At 35.2% G+C, this 10,682-nt stretch overlaps 1 protein-coding gene across 2 annotated transcripts in view; it reads right to left on the reverse strand.

Moving 5' to 3' along the window:
* tyn (trynity) overlaps positions 1-9,774 on the reverse strand; it is a 152,907-nt gene extending 143,133 nt beyond the window's left edge. For both annotated transcript variants that reach the window (XM_073979303.1, XM_073979302.1), the window contains exon 1: positions 9,341-9,774. The gene's annotated coding sequence lies outside the window, so the exon portion shown is untranslated. The remainder of the gene's footprint in view (positions 1-9,340) is intronic.
* Between the last annotated feature and the right edge of the window lie 908 nt (positions 9,775-10,682).

Raw genomic sequence — 10,682 nt, forward strand, 5'->3', positions numbered from 1 at the left:
TTCAAAATTAAACACGAAGAGTATTTTTGCCCATTGTACATCTCATCCACGACAAATTTCAAACAAAAATCATAAAATACTTCGTTGAGAGTTCTCAAATCTACAGAGGGCATCCTAAGAAAGTCTTTTATCTATAGAACATCTTAAAGTCTTCTATATACCAAAGAAAGCCTTTTTTAGGGATTTTACATGCAACAGAAGACCTCGTAAAGTCTTCTATGGACAACATAATACCTCTTGTAGTATTTTAGAGGTAACAGAAGATTTTTTGAGTTCTTCTATAGTCAAGAGAAATGTTCTTCAGGTCGTCTATAGACAACAGACGACCCCTTGAGGTCTACTATAGGCAACATAATCCCGTTTGATGTCTTCTTTAGGCATCAGAAGTCGGTTTGAGGTTTTTTATAGACAACAGATGACCTGTTAAGGTCCTTCAGAGACAACAGAAGACTCATTGAAATCTTGCATATTCAAAAGACCCCGTTCAAATCTCCTGTAGGCAACATAAGACTTCTCGAGGTCTTCTTTAAAGAGTAGACGAACTCTTGAGATCTTCTTAAGACAACGGAAGACCTCTTAAGGTCTTTCAAATGCAGCATTAGAAGACCTCAAGGGGACTTCTCTTTTCCATATAAAGCGTCTGTTGTTCTTAAAGATCTCAAGAGGTTAACAGAAGACATTTAAGTTCTTATATAGGCAACAGAAGAACACTGTGGTCTTCTATAGGCTACTCCTTGTGTAGGTTACTCCGAGACAACAGCAATCCCGTTGAAGTCTTTTGTGGAAACAGAAAATCTATAAAGCTCTTCTATAGGCAAAAGAAGAACTTTTGAGGTTTTTGTAATAACATAAGTCCCCTTGTAACCTTTTATACACAATAGAAGTCTCCTTGAGGGTTCTTCAACGAATAGAAGACCATTGAGGTCTTCTTTAAGTAACAGAATACCTCTTGAAATCTTCTGAATACAATATACGACCTCTTGAAGTCTTCTACAGACAACGGAAGACTACATGGGGTCTCTTATAGATAACAGAAGACCTTTTGAGGCAGAAGACCTTTGTAGCCACAGAAGATCTCTAGAGGTCTTCTATAGGCAGCAAAAGAGCTCTTGAAGTCTTTAGTTAGGAGAGAAGACGATTCGAGGTCTTTTGGTGAAGTCCACTTTAGGCCTTCCATATACAACAGAACACCTTTTGAGAATTTCGATAGACAACAGAATAACTGTTGGGGTGTTCTATAGACAAAACTCGAGGTCTTCTAAAACAACCGAAGACCCCTTGATGGCTTTTATTGACAAAGGAAGTTCCATTGAGGTCTTCTATAGGCCACAAACAAACTCCCGAAAAATAGAAGACCTATTGAGGAATTGCATAGACCTCAGAAACCCCCTTAGGGTGTTCTATGGATAAAAGAAGACCTCCTGATGTCTTCTTTAGACAACAGAAGGCTTCTTGGGGGCTTTTAAAGACAACAGAAGACCACTTGATATCTTCTATTGACTACAGTATACCTTTTTAGGTCTTTTATAGACACCAGAATACTACCTGGGTCTTCTAAAAAAACAGAAGACCCTTTGAAGGTTTTTTGACTTTAGGTCTTCAATAGACTGCCAAAAACCTGCTGAAGTTTTTTATAGAAAACAAGGGACCTCTGAGGATTTCCATAGTCGACTGAAGTCCCTTTGTGGGTTTCTCTGGACAACAGAAGACCTTTTGAGGACTTCCACAGACAACAGAAGTCCCCTAAGGATGTTTTGTGGACAAAAGTAGACATCCTGATGTCTTCTTTAGACAATAGAAGGCTTTTTGGGGTCTTTTAAAGACAACAGGAGGCCTCTTGAGATCTGCTTTATACCTCTTGGGGTCTTCTATAGACACCAGAATACTACCTGGGTCTTCTAAAACAACAGAAGACCCCTTGATATCTTTTATTGACAAAAGAAGTTCTCTTTAGGTCTTCTATAGACTACAAAGGTCTGGGGTCTTCCATAGAAAACAGAGGATCTCTTGAGGATTTCCATAATCAACAGAAGTCCGTTTTTTGAGGTCTTCCATAGAAAACAGAAGATCTCCTGAGGATTTCCATAGTCAACAGAAGTCCGTTTGTGGGTTTCTATGGGCAGCAGAAGACCTGTTGAGGATTTTCGTAGTCAATAAAAGTCTCTTTGGGGGAAGAAGACCTCTTGAAGACTTCTTTAGGACTTCCATAGTCAACAGAAGTTCCCTAAGGGTGTACTATGGACCAAAGAGAAGATCTTTCAGTCTTTTATATACTACAGTATACCTTTTGAGGTCTTTTATAGACAACAGATTGCCACAAGCCCCTTGATGGCTTTTATAGACAAAACAAGTTCTCTTGAGGTCTTCTATAGAAAAACAGAAGACCTCCTGAGGAATTTCATAGTCAACAGAAGTCCCTTTGTGGGTTTCTATGGACAACGGAAGACCTCTTGAAAACTTCGAGGATTTCCATAGTTAACAGAAGTCCCTTTGTGGGTTTCTATAGACAACAAAAGACCTGTTGAAGATTTCCATAGTCAATTAAAGTCCCTTTGGGAGAGAAGACTTCTTGAGGACTTCCATAGACAACAGAAGTCCCTTCTGTGGACAACAGGAGACCACTTCCATAGACAACAAATGTCCCCTTATGGTATTCTATGGACAAAAGAATACCTTTTGAAGACTTCTATAGGCAACAGAAGACTTCTCGGGGGGTTCTAAAGTCCTCATGAGGTATTACCTTGCATAGAGAAGACATCAAGACGTCTGAAATTATATGTTAAAGGCCTAAAAAGGATTTTTGTTGACTAGAGAATATGTCTTTTGTGTATGTAAGTCCTCAAGTGATTTTGTTTTACCTATTCCAATTTTCAACAATATGTCGAATAATTTGTCACCCATGGCAAAGGGTTTATAAGATTAATGTTAGTCCAACTTGTTCGCTCTTACATTCTTATAAAGCATTCTTTTGTTTTAGAATATTCATGTTTTTTTAAATAACTGGTCTCATGCTTAACCGAACTCCCTAAAATGGCAAATAGTTTAACACTTTTCCCTAGCACGACATTCAAACAAAACAAAAAAATATAATTTCTTTTTCCAAAACTACAACTTTAAGGTTCTTTAGCAATATCATGCGGTCTCCTTTTAAAGTTTGTCGATTACTACCAAAGAATCAAGCTGCAGCACATTTATGGTTGACACAGAAATCCAAGTAACGCTAGTAGAGGAACTGGTTCCGCACCACATTTAGTTTTTTTTTTCAGCTACATATTGTTTTCACACAGTGAAAATGTAAGCTGCTGGGCTGTGTAAAAATTACTACTCCACACAGTAGCCATACAAAGATTTACGCATAGCTTGATGACATACCCGGCAATGGTGTTTGTTGTAACTGAGAAGTCTAACAGAAGCCCCAATATAGTAATGTTTAGAAATGCTTGGTTTCTGTTACCGGCTTTCACAATGCTGCCATGGCAGCAACAGCAGCAGCAGTTGTGGATTCTTTAGGCGGTGGCCACAACCACATAAATGCCAACAATTTAGTGGTTAAGCTAACGGTTTAAAGTGTTAATGATATTTTGTGTTTTTCTTCTTTTTCTATTTTTCCGAGATTAACGCAGAAAAGAAAAGAATGACAAATGAAAAACATTAACAAAATTAAAGAAAACTTTCTTTCCAAGATAATGTAGATGGGGTTTTATTTTGAAAATAAAAAAACAATTAGTCCTTTACATTAACTTTTAAATTTTCACTACTCTTGTTCAAGTAAATTAAATTTTCTTCATCGTTATTTTTTGTTGTAAAAAACTGCTTATCATTTTGGCAATTAAATGTTTTGCCCATTTCTTCTTTGGTCATTCATAGCTTGAGAGTAATTTGCCGGCCAATTTGTCTTTGGGCGGTTTGTTTGTTTTGATGTGTATTTTGACTACTCTTTTCCCTTTCATCTTCCGCAAATCATCAAAACAAAAAAGTTTGTTACAGATAACGCCCTCTGCCAAAAAAGCAAAACACAAAAAATTCCACTGTTGAAATTTCACTTTCCATTTATTTGCTGAATTTGATGGCTTCATATATTCTCCATTACCTTATTAAGAAACATGAAATATTTATTCCCCGCCAAATGAAAACTAATTTTTATAGATGATTCCGCTAAAACAAACAAAATTAAGCCAGCAAAATGTGCGATGCTATCAACAGATCATCAGCAGTATCAGCATCATCATTATAATTAAATAAACACTCAATCTCTTGCACGGAAGAAATAGAAACTTTCTCCATCTATGCTTGAAACAAGTAAGAAAAAAAATAAGCTATTTTAGAATATATTACCTAATATGTGAAGGAAAATGAAAGTTTTAAAACAACTTTTGAGACGAAACACTTAACACACAAACCCTCTTGGGATCTTCTATAGACAAAAGAAGACTTCTTGAGGTCTTCTTGGGGTCTTCTGTAAATAAAGAAAGACTTCTTGAGGTATTCTATAGACAAAATTGCCTCTTGAGGCCGTCTATAGAAAAAAGAAGGCCTACCGAGGTATTCTATAGATAAGAGATTATCTCTTGAAGCTTTCTACAGACAAAAGAAGACCTTTTGAAGTCTTTTATAGACAAAAGAAGACTTCTTGAGGTCTTCTTGGGGTCTTCTATAGATAAAAAAGACTTCTTGAGGTATTCTAAAGACAAAATTGCCTCTTGAGGCCGTCTATAGAAAAAAGAAGGCCTACCGAGGTATTCTATTGATAAAAGAAGACCTCTTGAAGCTTTCTATAGACAAAAGAAGACCTCTTGAAGTCTTCTATAGACAACAGAAGACCTTTTTTTGAGGTCTTCTTTAGACAACTAAAGACTTTTGAGGACTTCTTAGAAAACAAAAAAACATCTATAGCCCTTCTATAGACAACAGAAGACCTCATAAGATATCTGTACATAACAACAGAGATATAGAACCCTTCCATGGACAACATACCTCTTGAGATTATCTATGGACAACAGAATACCTCATGAGTCCTTCTATAGACAACAGATGGCTTTTCGAAATCTTCTGTAGACAATAGACGACCTCCTGAGGCCTTCTATGGGCAACAGAAGACCTCTTGAGATCTTCTACAGACAACAGAAGAATTCCCCTTGAGGTTTCCTGTAGACAACAAAAGACATATAGAGCCGAAAAGGGCTTATTGAGGTTTCTATATGCAAACTATAGACAACAGAAGACCTCCTGAGGTTTTTTAAGACAACAGAAAGCCTCTTGAGGTCTTCTATTGATAACTGAAAGTCTCTTGAGGGCTTCTGTTGACAACAGAAGAGCCCTTGAGCTCTTCTGTAGGCAACATAAGACATATAGAACCGAAGAGGGCCTATTGAGGTTTCTATATGCAAACTATAGACAACAGATGGCCTCTTGAGGTTTTCTATAGACAACAGAAGACCTCTTGAGGTTTTCCATTGACTACAGGAGACTTCTTGAGGTATTCTATAGACAACAGAAGACCTCTTGAGATCTTCTATGGGCAACAGAAGACTTCTTGAGATCTTCTACAGACAACAGAAGAATACACCTTGACCTTTCCTGTAGGCAACATAAGACATATAGAACCGAAGAGGGCCTATTGATGTTTCTATATGCAAACTATAGACAACAGATGGCCTCTTGAGGTCTTCTATAGACAACAGAAGACCTCTTGAGGTCTTCTATAGACAACAGAAGACCTTTGGGGTTTTCCATTGACTACAGGAGACTTCTTGAGTCCTTCTATAGACAACAGATGGTCTTTCGAAATCTTCTGTAGACAAAAGACGACCTCCTGAGGCCTTTTATGGGCAACAGAAGACCTCTTGAGATCTTCTACAGACAACAGAAGAATACCCCTTGAGCTTTCCTGTAGGCAACATAAGACATATAGAACCGAAGAGGGCCTATTGAGGTTTCTATATGCAAACTATAGACAACAGATGGCCTCTTGAGGTCTTCTATAGACAACAGAAGACCTCTTGAGGTCTTCTATAGACAACAGAAGACCTTTTGAGGTTTTCCATTGAATACAGAAGACTTCTTGAGTCCTTCGATAGACAACAGATGGTCTTTCGAAATCTCCTGTAGGCAATAGACGACCTCCTGAGGCCTTTTATGGGCAACAGAAGACCTCTTGAGATCTTCTACAGACAACAGAAGAATACCCCTTGAGCTTTCCTGTAGGCAACATAAGACATATAGAACCGAAGAGGGCCTATTGAGGTTTCTATATGCAAACTATAGACAACAGATGGCCTCTTGAGGTCTTCTATAGACAACAGACGACCTCTTGAGGTCTTCTATAGACAGTAGCCTTACCCTTGATATCTTCTTTAGAGAAATACCTAAAAACAATAAAATTTCTCTTGAAGTCTTCTATAGAGTCAGAATACCTCTTGAGGTCTTTTATATACAACACAACACCTTTTGAGGTCTTCTGCAGGTAACTGAATTCCTCTTCGGGTCTTCTACAGGTAAAGGAAGACTTTTGAAGGTCTTCTTTTGACAACAGGAGACCACTTGAGTTTTTCTATAGGTAACAGAAGGTCTCTTGTTCTTTTCTATTGACAACAGAAGACCTCTTGAGGTCTTCTATAGGTACTAGAAGAACTCTTGAGGTTTCCTATATACAACAGAAGACTTCTGGAAGTCTTCTATAGGTAACGGAAGACCTCTTGAGGTCTTCTATAGGTAACAAAATACCTCTTAAGGTCTTCTATAGGTACTAGAAGAACTCTTGAGGTTTCCTATATACAACAGAAGACCTCTGGAGGTCTTCTTTAGGTAACGGAAGAACTCTTGAGATCTTCTATAGGTAACAAAAGACCTCTTGAGGCCTTCTGTATGTAACAGTAGGCCTCTTGAAGTCTTAAATAAACAACAGAAAACCTCTAAGAACCAAAATAAGGCTTCCTATAGACAACAGAAGACCTCTGGAGGTCTTCTATAGGTAACGGAAGACCTCTTAAGGTCTTCTATAGATAGCAAATGACCTCTTGTAATCTTCTATAGTTAACTGTAAGCCTCTAGAGGTCCTTAATAAACTACAGAAGACCTCTGAGGGCCAAAATAAGACCGTTTATAGGCAACATAAATTCTCTCGAGGTATTTCTGGAATAAAGGTAACGTTTGTACAAAATCAGTTGCTTTTTGCGGTTGTTATTGGAGACTAAGTAGTGCTGGGAAATGACATGTTGAAATCGACTTCAAGTATTCTGAAATTGAGTTCGTTCAGGCATAAAATATCCAGAGATTGAGTTTTAGGAAAACAATGTTATTTTAATTTTTACTAAATTTCCCACGAACATCCTCGAGGGGAAAAAGGGGATATTTGTTCATATCAGCGGGTACACCACAATTTTTGTTTTAGACCAAAAATACGAGACCTCTTTGTTATTTCCGAGTCGAAGCGGCACATAGAAACTTTGTAGAGGAGTTATGGGAAATGAAGATTTTGGAAATTTAAAATTAAATTTTTAAACATATTTCAGATGAAAATGGGTAACTAAAACTATTTGGAGATGATTTATTTTTTCTTCTAACAGAAGGAATTATATTCAACTTGAAGAAATTTTTCTTACATTTGAATTTTCCCACGTTAATTTGAAATAAATATATTCCTCTGAAATTTTTGTAGAAAATATGAATGAAGGATATGAAACAATTATTAATTAATTAACAATTCATAATTAATTATTATTTTTTCTTTCTCACATTAAAGAGAGAAGTTATGCTTCTGTTTCTCAAGAGATTTTTTTGAATACTGCCATTAATTGGATATAATGTCACATTATGCCCATTCTTAAATTTTTGGAATTACTGGTATTTGCATTAAAAATTGTTGTTGTTTTTGAACAAGAATATTCATCAATATTTTGTATTATTTTAGAAAATTCATAGCCTGAAACCTACTCTAAAATTGAATAATTTGAATATGTTTGTAGTTGAATAGTTTTCGAAATATATACTAATTTTTAAACAACTTGTTTTTAATTTTAATAATCAAATTTTTTCAAAATTCCATTTTTTATATTAGAAATCATTATTTTAGAAAATTCAATGGCTGTAATCTGCTCTAAAATTAAATTATTTGAAAATATTTCTAGTTGGATAGTTTACCAAATTTTTACTATTTTTTTATATTAAAAGTCAGTTGGAAATTTTTGGTTTGTATTGAAATGTTTGACATTCCAGACACCAAAGGCGTGCAACATAAGGTCTCAAAAAATTCCTTTCTGCGAATGTATTTTTGGAATTGCTGGCAATTGGATTTAATACTGTTTTTTTCAACTGAAAATATTTATCAACCTTTTGTGTAACTTTTGAAATTTCTGTTCCTGGATCCTGCTATAAAATATATTTAGTTTTCTTCACTAATTTTGTTTGGATAATTTTCAAAAAAATCTATTTTTCATCAATAATATGTATTTTTAATTTTGACAGTTAAATTATTTAATTTAATTTGATATTTTAAAAGTTAATTGAAACTGTATTATTTCGAACTACATTCTGCTCTATATAATTTGAGCTTGTATTGATATACATATTTGAAAATTCGAACGTCAAACTCGAGCATCTTTAATTTTGCCAGAAAAATATTTTCAAATTTCATCGAGTTTTAAGATTCAATTGAAATCTTTAGAAATATATTTAACTCTGCAAACAGATGTAAAAAACAATGAAGATTCTGGTTTGCTGTAATGTTGGAAGGCTGTGGGAAGATTATGCCAGGATAATATTGGATATTCACTTTACAGAGAATTTCGAACGGTTAAACGGCTTGAAAGCCATAAATATTGTTTGGTTTTGTTGTATCTTAAAATTATGATATTGATTTCATTTAAAATATTTTTTTATTTTAAATATTCTTAGGATTTGAAAAAATAATCCACACTTTGTTGTGATATGTCCAAATGTTAATGGCATAGTTTAAAGGTTTATTTTAGTTCTATCATTTGTATATTTAGTTTAGCAGCTTCACAATATTTTCAACTAATTTCTTGTCCCATAAATCCATTTCCATTTTAACAGTGTTTTATTTAATTCAAATAATTCATTTTCTTATCATTCTTATGGAATTTTCTTGAACGGAACATGCGAAAGGTGAAATTCACTTAAAAATGGCCACTGGAAGGCAATTTAGAAAGTTTAATGCAGTTGTTGTGCCGTATTTATGTGGCCGGGAACTTGTGTTTCACATAATTGCAAGTTTTTTGCTTAAGTCTTTTGTTTCACACACTCGCTTCTCGCTTGATGTTTCATTACACATTTTATGTTTTTGCATTGTTTTCTTTTTCGCTTTTTTTTGGTTTAAACATACCTTGTTTTCGTTTTGATGAAATTGAACACCAAAAATTTGTTTTCTCAATGAAAATAATGAAAAAACAGGATCACAATTTTAAGTTTTTTGATTTGATTTTTTTAAATATTTATTTTGCACTTTCGGTGGTTTTTTAATTATTTTGTAATAATTTTCAAATTCACTTTAATTTATTTTTTGTTTAATAATTTTTTTTGAGTTTTTCTTTTGTTTATTTTCGAATTCCTCTGATTTTTTTTCAGATCCAGGAATTTTAATTTATTTGTTATTGTAACATTTATTTATTGTTGTAATCCACTGTGAACAGGAAGATCCAGTGATGATGAGTAGGTTGATTTTATGATGAGTATTCCTTTTCTGTGTGTGTCTTTCGGCCTATCTTTGTGCTTTACAAATACCGATGTTAACTCCACAATTGCATCATGAGCAATGACTTTGAACCTGTAAAATATGTGTCTTTTATGCTTTCCGCTAAGGTCTCCAAGAAGTGCTAGAAAAACAATTGTGTGTGAATGTAAAAGAAAGATGATGAGACCAACCAGCAAGCCAACAACAGCATTAACATCAACATTGATGGCCAACCTTCCATCCCCACACAACAACCAAGCAGCAAACCAAACCAACCATCCATCCATCGGGCAGAGAGAAAGCAACCTCAAAGAAAAAGTAGGGAAAAAGAACATTGGCCACAAATTTAACAGCTGAAAAGAAAGATGTTAACAGTGGCTGTTACCGCAACCAGTGGAGACTTTTTTCTCAAAACAAAACCCACCGAAAGAGAGACTTAGTTAGAGAAAGGCTAAACTCTTTCTCTCATACTCATTTTCTTCATGGTAAACATTGTTATTTTTCATTAACAAGATCAAGGTTTTCTCTCTGTTTTACTCTCTCATAATAAGTCTCCACTTTTTCATGTTTCTTGCTCAAAATACTCACATTATAAATTTGAGAGAAAAAAGAGAGAATTAAAATTTAGCATTGAACTTGAACGTGGCTCATGGTGTGGTTGGTTAGGTATTTCAACTGGTTGCTGGCTGTTACTTGCAACAGTAGCTGCGTAGCTGCCAATGATGGCAGCATCAAGGTTGTAAGCTGATGTAAAATTGTTGTTATTGTTGTAGGTAGCAGCATTGCAATCGTCTCCATCAACACCAAACAACTGCCATTAACTAATGCCAAGATTTATTACCAATATTCTTTTCGTTTTGGCCATTGTGTCCGATTGGGCTTCATGGTGACCACGACAATTATTGCTTGCACCATCAAGGGTTTTGCTTTTGGTGGTGCATGGATGGATGGTTGCAACTGGTAGCCATAGATAGCCACACTGATCACCACTTTG

This window comes from Musca autumnalis, unplaced genomic scaffold, assembly GCF_047663935.1.
Source record: "Musca autumnalis isolate F117 unplaced genomic scaffold, ASM4766393v1 scaffold_3, whole genome shotgun sequence".
NCBI classification, from domain to species: Eukaryota; Metazoa; Arthropoda; class Insecta; order Diptera; family Muscidae; genus Musca; species Musca autumnalis.